We start from the raw sequence: 19,492 nt of genomic DNA, 5'->3' as shown, positions 1-19,492 counted from the left end.
GAGCACAAGCACAGATCAATCCTCAGAGCCTGGGAAGGTGCTGTCTTCTACTTCTTCCTCTTCCTCTTTCCTTTTCTTTTTTTTTCTTTTAGCTCCTACCCTTCAAGGAAAGCTCTGCCATAACACTAGCTTAAGGAACAGTCACCTTGAAGTCTGAATTCCAGTGATAATACATTAAAATATCAAAATGTCCAAGTTTAAACAAAAGGTTACAAAACATACAAAGAAGCAGGAAACAATGGCCTAAGCAAGAGATTAAAGCAGTAGAAACCATCAGTGAGGAGGACCCGACCTGGGACATACCAGCCAAGTCCTAAAATGGTTCTAAATATGATTGAAGAGCTAAAGGAAAAGGAGGACAAAGAAGTAAAGGAAATCAGGAACACAGTAGATGAGCACAAAGAGAATATTAATAGAGTTAGGGCTTATATGGACTGTGAGCTTTATATCAATGTTAAATTTCTTGGACTTGAGAACTACACTTAAGGTGATTACATAAATGAATATCTTTGTCCTTAGGAAATGTACATGGCAGTAATAAGTGTTCAAACACATGATGTTTACAACTTACAGTCAGGCGTTCAGAAAATAGGAAGAGAAAGAGAGAGAGGAGAGTTGTGGCAAACATGGTGAAATGTTAAAATTGGTAGACCTAGGTAGGGCATCTGAGGATATGGGTTGGGGTATGTTGGAGTCCTCTCTACAGTGTTTGTATTGTTTCTGTAATTGTCCTGTAAATTAGAAAATATGAGTTGGAATTATAGCATCTGGCCTCCAGGATTAAATTTACCGTCCTGAGACTTTTGTCTCCTTGATGCTTTCACTTGCATTCAGTTAGGGGTTATTTTATAATGCAGCAAACAATTCTTAAGCAGCCCATGCGCCAAGCTCTGAGCATGTTGTGAGGAACTCAAAATGTGTAAAAGCCAGTCAGTCCTCAGTCCACTGAAGCAATCTGGAATCATCCGAATCTCAATTTTTAATCCACAAACTGAGAGAATCCACATGTAAGTTAGCTACTCACTGAAGGCACAATGTAAATGTTTGATCTGCAACTACATTTTGTGTTTATGTACATGGCATTTTCTGTGCCTAGTATCATGTATGATTAGTTGATTAATAAAATTTTATAGTGTTAAAGAATAATAAGAACTGGAAGCCATAATTGTACAATGTACAATGTACTACCACATACGTACATAAGGTCATTTAAGCCATCTTTGTATTCTTACTCCTGACGTTTGAATTGTTTTGAAATATTCTCGATGACCTCTCAACCTGAACTTAGTCCTTGTTTTTATTCATTAGAATCACATTGACGTTTTGGTTTTTGTTTTTTTCTCTGAAGAATTCAAGTAATATTAACTGGTTTGTTTCACTGGTCAAAATTAGAAGATAAAATGTCCTATATTTACTGAAAACATAGCTTAATAATTTGCATTACTGTATAATTTATTAATCGAATGTAATTTTTAGACCCAATTTTTTAATGAAAACTTTTGGTAACATTTCAATCAATATGGAAAAAAAAAAAGTAATAGTCTTTAGTAAGGACCTTTTCTATAATCAAAGTGGAAATTAAGTGAATTACATTAGAATGATATTGAAAATGAAATAAGGAAATTGCAGTTTTAAAAAGTTGTTGCAGGGGAGCGGACATTGTTCAGTGGTTGATGCCTGCTTCCCACGTATGAGGGCCCAGGTTCAATCTCCAAAGTTATTTCATTTCCTAGGTACACCACGAACTTTCTAGATTTTTTTAAAAAATTATTTGGTAGAACAGTGAAAAGGATAAAGTGGGAGCATTTGTATCTTTTAAAGTCACTATACACTGCTTTATTCGAAAGCAGACATTAAAGCTAACACATGAAATGTGATACTGAGCTGTGCATTCTGTGAGAAAACAAAATTGGTTGAGAAAATTTGAAATACCTGTGTTCAAAACAGAAATGAGGAAAAAAGAATTGAGGAATCATTACTCTTATATCCAGGAGACTTGCAATCATTTTGAAATTTTCACTGAATATATACTTTCCAGAACTTTTTAAACTAAAGTCAACTTTTCAAACTAAAGTCAACTTTTCTCTAGAAAAGTAAGAATATTTACTTACAATGAAAAAAAAAACAGCTTTCAGCTGAAAAAATTAAGTCTATTAAAAAAAACATCAACAGCAACAAAAGCAAAAATTCCAAATACTCTTTTGGCATTTCTAATGAAAAGATGTTTTTGTTTTTAAAAGGGTTTTTTTTGGTGTTTTCTTTCCCTATGAAGTAAGACAATTAAAGAGACTCGATTACCTAAATGAGCTATTAATGAGTTACAAAGAAATTATCATAAAAGAAAACAGTAAGTGAAATAAAGATTTCTATTTCTATTTCTCTTTTCAGAAGGTCTTTACTCCATAATGATCTTTTCCAATTAATAAGTGATAAAGGGGCATTGGTTTAGGTAAATTCAAAAGGACAGATTCTCCTAGCTTCCAAAGGATGAACTGCTTTTAAAATAGATGCCTCTTCGTGGTTTTAAATTTGTTTTTTAATCATTAGAAAAAGTACATGCCCATTGAAAAAAAATTTAATACAAAGGTACATATAATAAAATGTAAATGTCATCACATCTCAATCATCACTTCTACTCCTCAGAGTTACCCTGCTTAGCAGTTTTTGTATGCACCCTCCCAGATTCTTTTCTGAGCAGATACAAATATAATATTTATACAAAATATAAATGTATGCTTATTTTACATACTGCTCTACAACTGCTGAAATTATTATTATTTAATATGCCCAAGTTCACACAGGTAGAATAATCTGGGGCTTAGATGTGACCCCAGATCTGACTGACTCAAGAACCTACTTTGTTTCCAATGTACGGTTACCAAGAACATGGCACCAATATGGGCAGCTGGTCAGGCAGTATTGCATAGTTATATGGCACCAGTTGAATATAAAAAATATCATATTTTGTCCTTGATTAAGGACTTACAAATATCCAACAACCAGGAAGTAAAATATGGTACATCTACTACATGGTATGTTAAATGGTGAAAATTACAAAGATAATGTTGCAACATGGAAAAGTGATGATAATGAAATATTACAAGATAAAATAATAACTTCTCGGGAAACGGACTTTGGCCCCGTGGTTGGGGCGTCCGTCTACCACATGGGAGGTCCGCGGTTCAAGCCCCGGGCCTCCTTGACCCGTGTGGAGCTGGCCCATGCGCAGTGCTGATGCGCGCAAGGAGTGCCCTGCCACACAGGGGTGTCCCGCACATGGGGGAGCCCCACGCGCAAGGAGTGCACCCGTAGGGAGAGCCGCCCAGCGCGAAGGAGGGAGCAGCCTGCCGAGGAATGGCGCCGCCCACACTTCCCGTGCCGCTGACGACAACAGAAGCGGACGAAGAAACAAGACAACAAGACGCAGCAAAAAGACACAGAAAACAGACAACCGGGGGAGGGGAGGGGAATTAAATAAATAAAAATAAATCTTAAAAAAATAATAATAATAATAATAATAACTTCTGGTGTTTTTTTTCTCCAAAACAAAAGAATTTTGTACTAAAGCTAAAATCTCCAGCAAAACCACCAGCCAGTTTAAATGGGAAGTTCCCCCTTTACAATAATATACAGTCCAGTTTCCCTGGTCAAAGATAATAAAAGCCTTCTAAAAATTCTAAATTCACTAGGCAACTATTAATTATTATTAATAATAATGGGGACCGCGTTCACACTCTCCCCAGTAAATAAATAAATAAATCATGGAAAATAAAGATGTTGGAGAATGGGGGTGGAAGGAACTAACTTTTATTAAGAACCTATGATTTTCCAGGTTCTGTGCTATGTGCTTCATTTATTTTATTTAATTTCCACAACAAGAGAAGAAGTCATTTTACAGAGGAGGAAAGGGAAGCTCAGAAGTTAACTAATAAGTCCAAGTTCCTACAGCTGGAAAGGCTCTGCTTCTAAAGCCCACATTTCCAGTGTGCTGTTGCCAAGGATGCAGCAGTGATTTGAAAAAACTGATTCAGCACAATTGAGTATACTGATTTTTAAATCGGCACACAAGCTTTACGTAGGTGACCCAGATCTCCACGGTCTCCCCGAAAGATATGTCAACATCTGTTGCTTCCAAATACTGTTCTTGATAACACTCAAGTGTCAATTTGCCAACTAAAAGTCAATTAAGCCCTGTGTTTTTAACCAAAAGCTAATTATAATGCTGAGATTGTGAATAAATAATCTTATCTATTTATGTACAGACCTTCCTACTGAATGGGAAAGGTAGAACATAGTATAGTATTTGACAAGGTAAATGATTCTTTCTCCAGGAAATATCAATCACAGACAAAATCCTAATATCTAACTTCATTAATTTTTTATTTTAAAGAGCTTGGTTCAACCTTCATATTCTACCAAGAGTTCAATGACTGTTAGCTGGTAATTAGTAAAGCTGGTCTCCAGGATATAGAAAGCCCAGTAAACTGTTAATTTATAAAGTCAATATAGTGTACAGTTAAGAACTCAGACTCTGGCGCCAGACTGGCCAGATTCTACGTGCACGAAAGCTCGTGCTGGGTAGGTGGACAGCCGGCTGGGTTTCAGGCCCTCTCACCCTTCACCTGGACATCCTTGTGCAGGGGACAACCTGCACCACTTGCACGGTGACCCTGCAGGTTGGCTCGCACCTCTGACTTCGGGTGGTGGTGTTCTCTACGTCATGCTAACTCACCAGAGCAGCATGTAAGTAAAAAGGCAGCAAAGCAGTCTGTGAGTTCAAAAACATCCAGTGTATTTGATACTTGTGATATGACTGATGAAATCAAGCATCCCTATAAAAGGAAAGTGTAGGTACTACTCAGTCACCATAGCTTCCTTCAAGTGGGACCACGTTGGGAAGAAACGAAACGACGGCAGCCTTGTGGTGTGGGAAGTAGATGGTGTAGCCCGCCGCAGACTCATCTAATTCAGCTCAGCAAACAGGACACTCCTGGACTTGGTTCGGGATATGTGTCTCTAGAAGGACTAATTAGCAGCTCACAGAGAAGAAGCCTCCTCTGGTGTCCCATCAATTACAGTGCTGCTGGCTACTCGGGCAGGCCCACATGCACGCCTCCTGCACAAAAAGGTCGCATGCTGGTGTCGCTAGTCAGAGCATACCGCTGTTCACGGTTATTTCCCTGGTAATCGCTCCCCCAGGGTCGGTCTGGCTACAGCCTAGAATATTTGAGCACAGTAATTTGCAAGATTTATGGAAAACACTTTTTCAGAAATGTGCTCTCAATTTTCATTGGGCAAATCCCACTATTCTCTGGTAAGTGAGGGAGCATATGGAGCAGGTAAATGTTTGAATGGACAGCATAAAAGTAACATTTTTCTTCTGAAGTTGATGATTTGTGCTAAGAGTTTCCCATCCCATTTTTTATGATAGCGAGTGTTAGGCGCCAATTAAAGGGGGAAGAAAAATTCCAAGCCTTCAGCCTTGCTGTCTTCAACAGCTCAGTAATGACTGCATCATATCACAGGCTTGCATCTTCTCCCTCTCGGGCTCCCATCCTGCGGGAGGAAACTTTCATTGAATTTCTCTACCCTGAGTTTTAGCCACCTACCTGTCTCTACATTGTGTGCATTGAACTCGTTCTTTTTCTAAGATTTAACACAATAAAATGAAAATGGCCAAAGGCAATCTTTCTCGTTTCTGGGAGGAAAGATGAATAGGAGAAGCAGTCCACCTAAAGAAAATGTTAGGAAAAATATATAGTGCCAGTAAACATGACCCAGGTGGATGTGCATGGTGCCCGGTCAAAATTTAGAATCATAAAAATCACAACCATTATTTAGATTGCTTTTTTTATTTTTATGGCAGGAAAGAACAATAATGGGGGTCTTGGAATCAACCAACTGGCAATTTGAAGTTAGAATGACAGCAACGCAATTCATTCATTCATTCAGTCAGTCAGTCATATACATTTATGAAGCATCTACTATGTTTTTCACACCCATTTTTTTAAAACTCCAAGCATAACCCACACACTACTCTTCTTATATTTGGATTAGGTTACCATCCTCTAGTCTCCCTTAATATCTTCTATAGATCTTTATCAGTGAATTTATCCCTTTATATTGCAATTACCTGATTACATTAATATGTCGGACTTCTAAATTGACCGTGGATTTGGGTGGTGGGCCTCGACAGATCCTTTCTCCTTTAAATACTCAGCCCCTGCCTAGGTGTTGAGTAACTGAATGACAGCTCATGTTCTATAAAATCATGAGATTTCAGATGGTAGTGTTGTGGAATTTAAGAGAAGTTCAATTATTCGAGTATAGAGAGGCCAGGACTCAGGAATGATTTTGAGAAGGAAAAATTGGTTTATTGACGGCCGGCCGGACTCGGGAGCTTTCTGTTTGAATCCCGAGCCCGGAACAAGATTTTCAAACGTCTTTTATACAGAGAGGAAAGGCCAAATGGTCCCTTTGTTTCAGTTCTCAATAGGCTTCAATTAGCATATATCTCTTTCACATCTTAGGTAAGCTTTTAGCAAGGACTCCAGACATTTTAGATAAGCCTTGGTTTTTGCATTTCCCCTAAATACTTAAAGTTTATAGCCCTTGCTTTGTTAAACATTTCCTGGGACTGGAGCCTGCTGTCACCGTCCCTAAGGGCAGGACTGCAGCCTCTTACCGTTCCACACCCACAAGTCAAATAACTTAGTTATCTCTGAAGAGACAAAGAGCCTTCCACCCATAGCCCACATCAGTAGCACAATAAACCCTATTCTTCTTATAGTAGCAGAGCAAAGTCGGTGTACACGGTATGGAAGGCCGGACTCAGCGGACTCTAGTCCTGATAAAAACTGAGCCCCAAATAGAATTTTTGGGTCCCTTTTATACAGAGGAAATAAGAGTAGGGTCAAATGGTGCTTGTATGCAAAAGGACTTTTTGTTAGTTTCTTCAAGTGTTTTGCCTGAGTATTAGATAGGTTATTTCCTCTGTGTAAGCTTGAGTTAACACATATCCCCCACACTCCAGGTAAGCTTTTAGCATGAACCCCCCACATTCCAGGTAACCTTGACACATTTGGCTCGCATCCTCCCTGAATACCCAAAGCCTAGAGAGTTTATACTTCTCAATTGGCTTTCTAGGCTTGTTTGGATATAGAATAAGTTTGAATTTATGCACAGGCAATATTATTCCAATGCCTACTCTGAGAGTCAGAGGAAAAGACTGGGCATTTATAGAGTTTTGAAGATAAGAGTGAAATAACAAGGGACTGTTAAAGAGATCTTTAAAATTAGATTTTTCTTTTTCGTTTTAAAGCACCAGAAGGTAGAGATCATCTAGCTCACTCCGCTCCTTTCTCTGCCCTCTTCTACATGGAAAAAGAAACACAGGTTATAAACTCTGTTTAAAAGCACTCATCTTGGTGACTGAGGCATACTAATTAGCGCTCAGGTAATTGAACGCCCCGGTCCACATGCCTTGAAAGGCAAAGCTGGATGACTGCAAGACAGACCCTTCTCACATTAACTTCTGCTTTCCCAAACAGCTCTGCACCTTAACATGCAGGTCAGAAGAGAGACTCACCATGACTCCTCCCCTGTTCCCGCTCCCAGAACTCCCATCAGCTTCAGGATGTTTGCAAACAGCCCACTCCCACCCCACCTCACCTACACATACGCCATTATCCCATTATCATCACCTCTCCAGCTTTCCTTACTAACCTCTCCAGGCCAGATCATTTCCCCTTTGTACAATGGAAGGATACCTTGACATTTTCTGTCACGGAACTTATCACAGTTGGAAGTCACGTACCTGTGGGACTTTTAAAATAATATCTGTCTGATGTCTCTTCCATTTAATTTAAAAAGTCATTGGGAGCGAATGTTGCTCAAGTGGTTGAGCACCCACTCTCACATGGGAAGTTCCAGGTTCAGTTCCCAGTGCCTCCTGGAAAAAACAGAAACAAACAATAAGCAAAACAAATGAAAAAAACCACCCCAGGAAGCCAGTGTGGCTCAGTGGTTGAGCACTGGCTTCCCACATACACAGTCCCAGGTTCAGCCCCTGGTTCCTCAAAAAAAAAAAGTCACAGATTATATCTTCAGGGATAAAAGATACTCTAAAAGTACATCTTTACCCGCCTTGTTTCCATTACACCAGCCTGGGAGGAGAAATGTGATCAGTGTAACAGTATCAAAACTATTCCTTCAACTCAATTCAAGATCCCCCCACCCTCTAGGGTCTGGGAATCCAGGGTTGTCTCCTGGGCGCTCCCACTGGAGTCCTCTCGGCTCTCTCTAAACATCCCCATCACCCCCGTCGGTGGCTCCCTACAGCAATGGACTATTGAGGCTCTACAGGCCTTGAACCCACCTTTGTTTTTGAAACACTGATACAAGGGTCCCCATCACAGAGTTCTTCCACTTTTTACTCCCAGTCCCTGCTCTCTAGAGCATCAGACTGGAGGTCTTCAGGTTTGGCAAAAAGAAAAAAAAAAGGTAACTTCTCTCCCCCAATGCTGAAGCGTGGCTTAGAACAAGCTGTTTGCCCTGACTCCCTCCCTGCTTGCCAGGAGCCTCCTCGGTGGCTCACATAAACAGGTCCCTGTGTGGCTCTCCACACGGGCCCTCCCTCTGGTTATGTAGGCCTGTTTGGGCCTAAGGGGACAGAACTAAGTCTCAAGCCTGGACTCTGATCCATTCAGGAAACGCAATAGCTCGTCGGTGCCTGCGGCAAGAGAAAAACAGCAGCAGCCTTTGTCCTGGCTCAAAGAGGAGAATCTCTTCTTGCACCCATTCATTCAACACCATACCTAGGAACAAGGTTTTCTGGGAATAGCCTAGCCAAGGATAGTTCCTGACTTGCAGTTCTTGGCAGAGTCATCAGGAACATGCCTACCTAACTCCTAGAACAAAAGCAGGGAGTGGCAAGCACCGGTCTGGCACACCTGATTTTGAATCTTGGCCAGGTGTGGGGCCTTGAGCAACTTTCTTAGCCTCAGTTTCATCCATAAAACAAAACAATCTCTATACCTCGGGAATTTAGTTTACACCAGGTTGATAAATCATCTGGCATAGTGGTTAGGACATAACAATGCTCAATAAATCTTCATTCCCTTCCCATGACTTTTTAACTGTTCTGATTTTCATGATCATTCCATCTTCACTTGCTTTAGTCAAACGTTTCTTCATAAAAATTTTTAATAGATAGATTTCATTAACTGCTGGCAAACAAATTCTACTGTGAATTATTACATCTTTAAATATAAGAAATTATGCTCTTTATTAATTATCTTTTTCTGGGACTCGTTCTTTATGATGTGGGAGGACACTATTTTTGCCCCACTTTGAAAATGGCTCCTTGTTAAGCGTATCTTAGAAAGAAGGGATGGGAAACTAATATTTCTATATTACCAATTACATGCCAAGGAGGCTGTGAAGCTCAGCGGCTACTGGCGTGGGCTCTGGAGCCCCAGTGTCTAGGCTGAAATCCAGGCTCCACCACCTAACTAGCGGTGTGACCTTGGGCAGGTAGAACAATTTCTTACACCTGAGTTTTTTGTCCATAAAATGGTGGTGACTATACACACCTCATAGGAGAGCTGTGGAAATTAAATGAGCTGATTAGAACAATGTTCAACACATAATAAATGCTCAATAAATATTCCCTATAGTTATTTTCCCATAAATTTTAAATCACTTGATCCTCACAGTCACCCTTGAAGGGCTGTATTTTTCTCTCTAATCTTTCTTGAATGAGAAACACCGAGGTTGGAAAAGCTGTGCCAGAGCACACAACTGACACACCACAGTCTAGCATTCCAGCCCATCTTCTTGGGAACCCAAAACCCTGACCTTTCCTCTATAGCCTGATGCCTTCCAGGAGGCTGGGTCTAGTTTTTGTGAATTAAACAATAAACAAAACATTCATTGTGAGATGAGAATCAAGTATGTTCAAAAGCACAGTTCACATAAAACTCGCTCTACATTTGTGGCTCAAGTAATTAGGCACCTCCCTCCCACATCGGAGGTCCTTGGTTCAATTCCTGGTGCTTCTTAAAGAGAGAAGACAACAGACACAGCAAGCGCAAACAGCGAGAGGGTGGGAAGGAACAAATAAATAAAATAAATCTTAATAAAAAAAGAGGCCCAGAGACCAGAGGCTGGAATCAGCAGAGCACAGAGGCATGGAAAGAGGCCCTTGAAAGGCTGAGAGAGACAAGGCCCAGCAGGGAGGCATAGCACAGAGGCATGGAAAGAGGCCCTTGAAAGGCTGAGAGAGACAAGGCCCAGCAGGGAGGCATGAGTCATATGTCTGATCACCCACAACTGAGCTCAGGGAAAAAGTGAGCCTGGAGTAGAAGACAGACCAGACCAGAGAGCAGCCATTGTGTCTTGCTACTTGGCACAAGTCCAGGATCACAAGGCCCGAAGCTTCAGCGAGACAGCATCTCTGATGGTCCCTTGATTTGGACATTTTCACAGCCTCAGGACTGTAAGTCTTTAACCTAATAAATTCCTGTTATAAAAGCCAACCCTTTTCTGGTATATTGCTCCTAGCAGCTTTTAGCAAACTAAAAGAGTGATGTAGCAAATCAGAAGAGAAGTTTTCATTGAGCCATAGATACTCTTCCTCATTGAGGAGACCACTTAAGAGTCTCTAAAAGCTTGTTAACACTTCCCTGAATGAGGAATTTACACTTTTTTAATTAAAAATTTATTTCAAGTTCACAAAAATTAAAAAAAAAAAAAAAAACAGAAAAAGGCAGCTCAACAAGTTATGGAAATGTTATTCCTAAAAAGTTCTTTTTTAGGCAGCTTTATCACATCTAATTCCAACTGCTAATTCAGATGTCCCTCTAGTGTTCAGAAAGATGCACAGATTAGTTAAATGACATAGTCAAGTCTCCTTATTAATGAAAAAACTTAAGAAGAGAAAAAAATGCTTAACATTTTCATATCTCACAAAATCAAACCCCATATTCTTTTATTTACCTTCAGCATTAATAGAATATCAGCTTTGCTTTTGCTACAAAAACATTGCAATGTTGTTATTGACTATAGTCCATAAATTATATTAGTTATATTTTTCCCATGTATCACCATGTTCTTAACACCTTTTAGAACATTTCTGTATTTATATTATTAACCACAATTCTCATTTACTTCCAAGATCATTGTTATATATTCCCAATATTATCTTCCAGCTATCCTCCAACTAACATAAATCTTCCCAGACTACTAATTTCAGCCACAATCACATCCATAAATCAAGTTTGTTAAATTCATGATAATGTATTACCATCAAGTCCAATAATTTCTACATATTCATAAGAATAACTAAGAAGATAACAAGAGAAATAAAAACAAAACAGACAAAACTAAAGAAAAAATGGCTAATGTAAATACTGCCTTAACAGTAGTAACATTGAATGTTAATGGATTAAACTCTCCAATCAAAAGACAAAGGTTGGCAGAATGGATAAGGAAATGTAACCCATCTATATACTGTCTACAAGAAACTTACCTCAGACCCAGGATCACAAGGAGGTTGCAGGTGAATGGATGGAAAAGGATTTTACATTCAAACAATAAACAAAAAGGAGTAGGAGTAGCTATACTAATATCAGAAAAAATAGACTTTAAATGCAAAATTATTATAAGAGACAAAGAGGACACTATATATTAATAAAAGGAGTAATCTACCAAGGAGAGAGAACAATCATAAACATTTATATACCTAACCAGGGTGCCCCAAAGTGCATGAGACAAACATTGGAAAAACTAAGGGAAGAGATAGATGCCTCTACAATTATAGTGGGGAACTTTAATACACCATTATCACCATTAGACAGCACTTCTTTACAGGGGTATAATAAAGAAAACAGAGACCTTGTGTAATACGTTAGAGAATCTAGACCTAATAGACATACACAGAACTTTATACCCAAATTATAATAACGGGATATACATTTTTCTTAAGTGTGCATGGATCGTTCTCCAGGATAGACCGTATGCTGGGCCACAGAACAAATATCAATGAATTCAGAAAGATTCAAATTATATAAAGTAATTTCTCAAACCACAATTGAATGAAGCTGTAAATTATTAAGGGGAAAAGAAACATAATAGGCACAAAGATATGCACTCACAATACACTCTTAGATATTCAGTGGGTCAAGGAGGAAATGGACAAAAAAATAAATAACTGCCTTGAAACAAATGAAAATTAGAACACAACATATCAAAACCTATGGGATGCAACCAAAGCAGGGCTCTGAAGGAAATCAAAGACCTAACTACACACCTGGAGGAACTAGAAAAGGAATAACAAACTAATTCCAAAGCAAGTAGAAAGAAGGAAGTAACAAAGATTAGAACAAAGCTAAATGAAATTAAGAATTTTTAAAAACTAGAAAAAAATTAATAAAACCAAAAACTGGCTCTTTGAGATTGATAAAATTGGCAAATCCTTAGCTAGACTAACAAAGAATAAAAGAAAGAAAATGCAAATACATAAAATAAAAAATGAGAGAGGGGATATCACCACTGATCCCACAGAAATAAAGACTATCATAAGAGGATACTTTGAAAAATTGTATGCTGACAAGATGGGTAATTTAGATAAAATGGACAAATTTCTAGAAGCAGCCTACATTGACGAAAAAAGAAATTGATGAATTCAACAGACCAGTAACTAGTAACAAGATTGAATTAGTCATCAAAAAGCTCCCAACTAAGAAAAGCCTAGGACCAGATGGCTTCTCAGGTGAATTCTACTAATCAGTCCAGAGAGAACTAACACCAATCCAGTTTAAACTCTTCCAAATAATAGAAGTTGATGGAACATTGTCTAACTCATTCTATGATGCCTACATCACCCTAATACCAAAACCACATAAAGATGCTACAAGAAAAGAAAACTGCAAACCAATCACGCAAATGAATCTGGATGCTAAAATTCTCAACACAATGCTTGTTTATCATATCCAACAACACATCAAATGAATTATACTCTATGATCAAGTGGGTTTCATCCCCAGTGTGCGAGAGTGGCTCAACATAAGAAAATCAATCCATGTAATACACCACATTAACAGATCAACAGAAAAAAATCACATGATCATCTCTATTGATGCAGAAAAAGCATTTGACAAAATACAGCGTCCTTTCTTGATTTAAAAAAGTGAAAAAATAAGACGCTTGGAACATACAGAAGAAATTGTCACTGTACATAAAAGATAACATATCTTATGGTGATGAAAGACACAATGAAAATTTTTTTTATTTTTTTATTTTTTATTTTTGTATTTTATTTGGCTTTTAATTATTATTTTATTTTTATGATTTTTATTCTTTTTCTGGCTTTTAGGGGAGGTTTTGGATTGCAGAAGGATCACAACTGTGGCAGGCAAGGATCACTGGTGTGGTGTGTCAGTGATAAGGGGATATGTTGGGAGGGGTGCACCTGAGGCATGCCTTTATGAAATATGAATATGTTCAAGTGGTCATGGGGTGTTGTCTTGGTGGGTGGAGATCCACACAATAACCAAAAGAATATTCTGTTCCCATCCTGATAAGTACTGCTACATTCTCTAATAGAGCAGCAAGACTGCCTAGAGTACCTGGGCAGTTCCTAACGAAGGAGGACAGATCAATATGCCAGGCCCTTGCCATTGATGATTGTACTTAAGAATTTGTCTTTGGGAAATTAAAAGTTAGCTTAGTATTATGTATTGCCTACAAGCTACCTCCTGAAAGCCTCTTTGTTTTTCAAATGTGGCCTCTCTAAGCCAAACTTATCATATAAACTCACTATCTTCCCCCTGGCATGGAACATGAGTCCAGGGATGAGCCTCCCTGGCACTGCGGGATTATTAACAAGCACCAACTAGCAATGCATTTGGAAAAAGACCTTGAACAAAAGGGGAAAATATTAAATAAAAATGAGTTTTTATGGCTAAGAGATTTCAAAGTGAGTTGGGAGGTCATTCCAGAGGTTATACTTATGCACATTTCAGGAGTATCTCATGGACTGTCATTGTAAACAGTGCCTCAAGCAGGGGTGCTCTTAAGGGCTCTATAGTCATCTAGACATTATAGGCAGGGCAGATAATCTCAGGAGTTTAGACCCTGCCAGTGGCCTTACCTTGGAATATATGTTTTCCAATGTAACAGAGTTAGACTCATTTATAATTTCCCTATACATGGCTTTTCTACTCCTTGTATATGGACCTGTAATTAGCAATATGCTCATTAAATATATGTACCAGGGACTTAAATCTTCAGTCTGTTCATATGCCATTTGAACCCTGAATCTCAGCAGTGTTAAAATGCCTTCTCTCCAGTTCATGGGACTCATCAAGGCAACTAACGAAAGGATGATAATGGACAACGCCCATCCCAAAAAACAGAAAGTATCTACAACTGCAAGCAAGACATTTTCATCCATCCACCCTATGGGATCTAAACCCCCTCTCCATCAGAAACAGAGTGGATATCACCATCCTGAAACCCTCCAGATTGAGGAATGAACAAACCTAAAGAGGGAAGGCAACTATGGACTAAAGTAGACTTACTATTATCCTAGCAATGGAAGATCTTGTAACATCAATATAAAGGCAGTGGTCACCAGAGGTTCTGAGGAGAGGGATAGGGAGATGGAAGAATAGTTATAAAATGCGGCATTTTGGGGACATTGGAATTGCTCTGAATGACACTGCAATGATGGATATTGACCATTATACATTTTGACAAATTCTACAAAAATGTGTGGTGCAAAAGTAAACTATAATGTAAGCTATTGACCATGGTTAGTACAATGCTTCAACATGTATTCATCAATGGTAACAAGTGTATCACACTAATGAAAGATGTTGTTAGCAGGGAGAAGTGGGGGAAGGGAGGGGTGGGGAATATGGGATTTCCCCTATATTTTGGATGTATCATTTATGTAATTTAAATCTTCTTTTAAATAAATAACTTCTATTTTAGCACCCCAGGGAACACACTTAAAATATTAATTTAGAATTTGCATGCAGTGACAGTTTGGTGTTATTTTTGTGAATCCCAAAAAGAGAAAGATTTTTTTGTAAACGAATCTATTATTCTGGTTGTGATAACCTTTGATTGTATTAAATTCAGCTGAGATGCTTTTGATTAAATTACCGGTTAAGATTAGAACTTTGATTCAACCTCATCAAAAAGGCATGGCTCAGGTTGAGTCCCTGCCCTCTTGGTGGGCTGGCATAAACGGACCCTCACTCAAGAAGACACATAGGAAAGGAGAGACCTCTGTAATTTTTTTTTTTTTTTTTATCCTGGGACCCAGGGAAAGATGAACTTTTCACCTAATAGTTTACAGCTGAAATTGAGGAGAAACCAGGCCCACAGAGCCTTAAGAGGAGATGAAGCCGAGGAAGGAAAGACCAGGCAGAGATCAGCAACCATCTTGCTTCAACATGTGGCAGCTGACTTTGGTGAGAAAGCAACCTTGAGTTGGACTCTTCAGGGCCTTGTAACTGTAAGCTTCTACCCTCAAATAAATATCCTTTATAAAAGCCAACATATTTCTGGTACTTTGCATCAGCACCCCTTTGGCTGACTAATACACATGCCATCCATGTAAAAGTGACAGTTCAGCATAACCAAGTAGACTTTTGCCATCTGGACTCCCTCTCTCCCTCTCCCTCTCCCTCTCCCTCTCTCTCTCTCTCTCTCTCTTTCTCCCACTACCCACACCCCACTCCCATGGACCTAACTTAAAAGATGGATTTCTTAAGGACATCCATTTGTATCCTTCAAAGGAGGTAAGGGAAAGGATTAAGACTTCATGATAAGGTTGCAAAAGGTTATAAATCAATTTAGATTTGTTTACAGACTTCTTCTCCACTAGCTTCCTCCCAACTTTTGGGGAACATAACAAGAGAGCTCTAATTACTAATTTTTCATCTCATCGATTTTCCCACGGGAATTCATGCTGTAATTCACTAATGTCTGTTGCCAATTTGACCACTTAAAATCAGAGAAATTTACTAAGAAAATGTTCACACTATTTCCCACAAAGGCTGGAAAATAGTCTGCCCCTTAGACATCTTTAGAGGAGTCATCAAAAGCACTTTCTGGTGAACCAACACAGTTCTTGGGGCTCCTGAGGAAAGTAAGTACAAGGTTTCCCAACAGGTCGGGGAACATGCCAAGAAAGGGAACTAGAGAAAGAACATGAAGACTTTAGCCTTTTTTTAATAGAAATTTTAATTTTGAGATAAGTGTAGAGTTACATACAGCTTTCTTACATACAGTTGTAAGAAAAAATATACTAAGATCCTGTATACCCTTCACTCAGTTTTTCCAACAGTAACATCTTGTAAAACTATAATCAACATCACAAAAATATATTGACATTGATACAGTCAAGATATAGAAAATAGTCCCCACTATAAGGCTCTACCAATGTGCCCTTTTACAGCCACAACCACTTCCTACCCCTGGCTGTCATTAATCTGTTCTCTACTTCTGTATAATTTTGTCAGTTCAAAAATTCTTTATTAGCAGAATCATATTACTGTAGTATATAATGTTTTGGGATTGGCTTTTCTCAGTCAGTATAATTCTTTGGAGACTTATCCAGGTTGTTTTGTATATCAATAGTTCGTTCTTTTTATTGCTAGAGAGTATTCCATGATATGGATATACCACAGTCTGTTTAACCATTCACCCATTGGAGGACATCTGGATTGTTTTCAGTTCTCAGCTATTACTAACAAAGCTGCTATAAACATTGATGTACAAGTTTTTGTGTGAACATAAGTCTTTATTTCTTTGAGATAAATGCCCAGGAGTGCAGTAGGACAGTTGTTGGGCTATATGGAAAGAAATTGTCAGACTGTTTTCCAGAGTGGTTATAACATTTTACATTCTCACCATCAATGTATGACTTACCAAGTTTTCTGCATACTCACCAGATTTTGGTATTGTCATTATGTTTTATTTTAAGCACTTCCTAATAGCTAACACTGTTGAACATCTTTTCATATACTTATTTGCCATTGTGTATCTTCTTCAGCGAAATATCTTTTCATGTCTTTGCCCATGTTCTGTCTAGATTATTTGCTTTTTTACTATTGAGTGTCGAAAGTTCTTTAGGTATTCTCAACAATAGCCCTTTTCTTTGGATACACATTTTGCAAATATTTCCTCCTACTCTGTAGCTAGTCTTTTCATTTCTTAACAGGGCCTTTTGCAGAACTAAAGTTTTAATTTTGATGAAGTCCAGTTCATCAGTTTTTCCTTTTTAAGGAATATACTTTTGGTGTCAAATCTGAGTACTTTTTGCTTAGCCCTAGTTTCCAATGATTTTCTCCTATTTTTTTTCTAAAAGTTTTATAGTTTTACATTTTGCATTTCAGTCCTTGATCCATTTTTAAGTTGATTTTTGTATATGGTGTAACACTGAGATCTATTTCAGGTTCATATTTTTTACTATGGATGTCCAATTGCTTCAGCACCATTTTTTGAAAAGGCTATCTTTCCTCCATTGATTTGCTTTTGCATCTTTGTCAAAGATCAGTTGGACAAATCTATTTTGGAGTTTTCTGTTACTGGGTTCTCTATTCTGCTCCATTAATCTATTGTCTATCCTTCAGTGAACGTGCAGTCGTAAACACTGTAGCTTTATAAGTCTTAAACCTGGGTAGACTGATTCCTCCCATTCTGTTCTTTTTTTTTTTTTTTTTTCAAAATGTTTTAGCTATTCTAGCTCCTTTGCATGTCCATACAAATTTTGGAATAAAATCTACAGCTATAAAAAATCTTTGGGAATTTTGATAGGAATTACATTAAGCCTATATATCAATTTGGGGAGAACTGACGTCGTTACTATGTTGAGTCCTCTGGTCCATGAACACAGTTTACCTCTCCATTTATTTAGTTCTTCTTTGGTTTCTTTCATCAGTGTTGTATAGTTTTCAGCCAAGGAATGCAGGTGACCTCTAGAAATTGGAAATGGCCATCAGCCGACAGCCAGCAAGGACACGGGAACCTCAGCGCAAACAGCTCAGGGAATTGAATTCTGCCTAAAGCCTGAAATGGGTTATTTTTAGGGGCTCCAAAAGGAGGCCTCTGATACCTTGATTTTAGCCTGAAGTATTTTTAGACATCCTTTCCTTAAGCAAGTTCCAGTAAAAAAAATCTTGCCCAGTTCCAGTCCCTGTGTATGCTGGTTCTATCTCTGGAAGTCCCTGTGGCAGCTCTCCATCTTGCTGATTTGGCTCTCCTCCACCACCTCTTCCAGATATACAGCATATTCAAGAAGAAAACTTATCTTCCCCACCATTGGACCCTCACAACTATCTACATGTGACCAAAGAATCTGCCAGTACTAGTAGCAATAACTCTTCCTGTGACACGGGCAACTTTCTTTTGGTTCCACACAACATCTCATCAAACCAATCATATGACATGCCAATGGCAAATGCTGGCAGACATGCTTCAAATGAATTCTTGGTGTTTGGAGGGCAATGCCAGCCTACTGTGCCACTTTACAGTGAGAAAGCACCCATTCCAGTTCCTACTCAGATAAAGAACTATCAGCGCATAAAGCAGAACCTTACATCTACTGCCAGCTCTGGCAAAAAACTACATGGCTCTCCAAGATCTGCAGTGGTACGAAGGTCTAACACCAGCCCCATGGGTTTCCTTCAACTGGTATGCCATTCCCCAACTCCAGCAGACACATTACAAACAGCTGGATGAAGACTTTCTACTGGGTCTTCCAGGCCTTACTCTCGCTCCCCTTCAGTGGGCACCATTTCAGAGCAATTTGCTCAGTGCTGCTGTGGGCAGCCCCAGGGCCATGAATCCAGGAGTGGGAACTCCTCAGGTTCTCCAGTGCCACAGGCTCAGTCACCACAGTCTCTCTTATTGGGTACTAGACTGCAGAGCACCCCCACCCTCACCAGCAACCACCAAGACAAGCAGAAGCTCAGAAAGCAGCACTCTGACCCTACGTGCCCATCCCTCACTGGGGCTGGATAAAGCTGCTTCCCTCAGCCCACTAGGATAGGCAAACACACAAGATCCTTTCCATGGAGTTCTGACTGGTTTTTCAAAACACCTTTACCAACAACCATTGGCTCTCCAACTAAGGCCACAGCTCCTTCCAAAATCCCTAAAATGCAAGCATCTTCCAACCTGTTGGTCTTAGTTTCAGGAACAGTTCAAGGCAGTCTAAGGATGAGAATGATCCATGGGAATGCTCCCATTGTCTCTTCTTTAAGTAAAATTTTATTGAAGTTTATCATTCACACATGAACATACATAAACAATAAATGTATAGTAAAATTTGTGAATTTACAAAACAAATATGCATATCATCCTACAAGTCTTCCATACATCTCCCCACCACCAACACCTTGCATTGTTGTGAAACATTTGTTACAAACTACAACTATAGGCCATGTCTTATATTTGGTATAGTCCTCCCCCCGCA

The 19,492-nt window shown here is 38.9% G+C and overlaps 1 pseudogene; it reads left to right on the top strand.

Annotated features, from left to right (window-relative positions):
• The first annotated feature begins 318 nt into the window (after nucleotides 1-318).
• On the top strand, nucleotides 319-19,283 carry LOC101438548 (serine/threonine-protein kinase ULK2 pseudogene; annotated as a pseudogene).
• The last annotated feature ends 209 nt before the right edge of the window (nucleotides 19,284-19,492 follow it).

This window comes from Dasypus novemcinctus, chromosome 1 (genome assembly GCF_030445035.2).
Source record: "Dasypus novemcinctus isolate mDasNov1 chromosome 1, mDasNov1.1.hap2, whole genome shotgun sequence".
Taxonomy (NCBI): Eukaryota; Metazoa; Chordata; class Mammalia; order Cingulata; family Dasypodidae; genus Dasypus; species Dasypus novemcinctus.
Note: the sequence above shows the minus strand (reverse complement) of the source record. Positions and strands in the feature narration are given on the sequence as shown.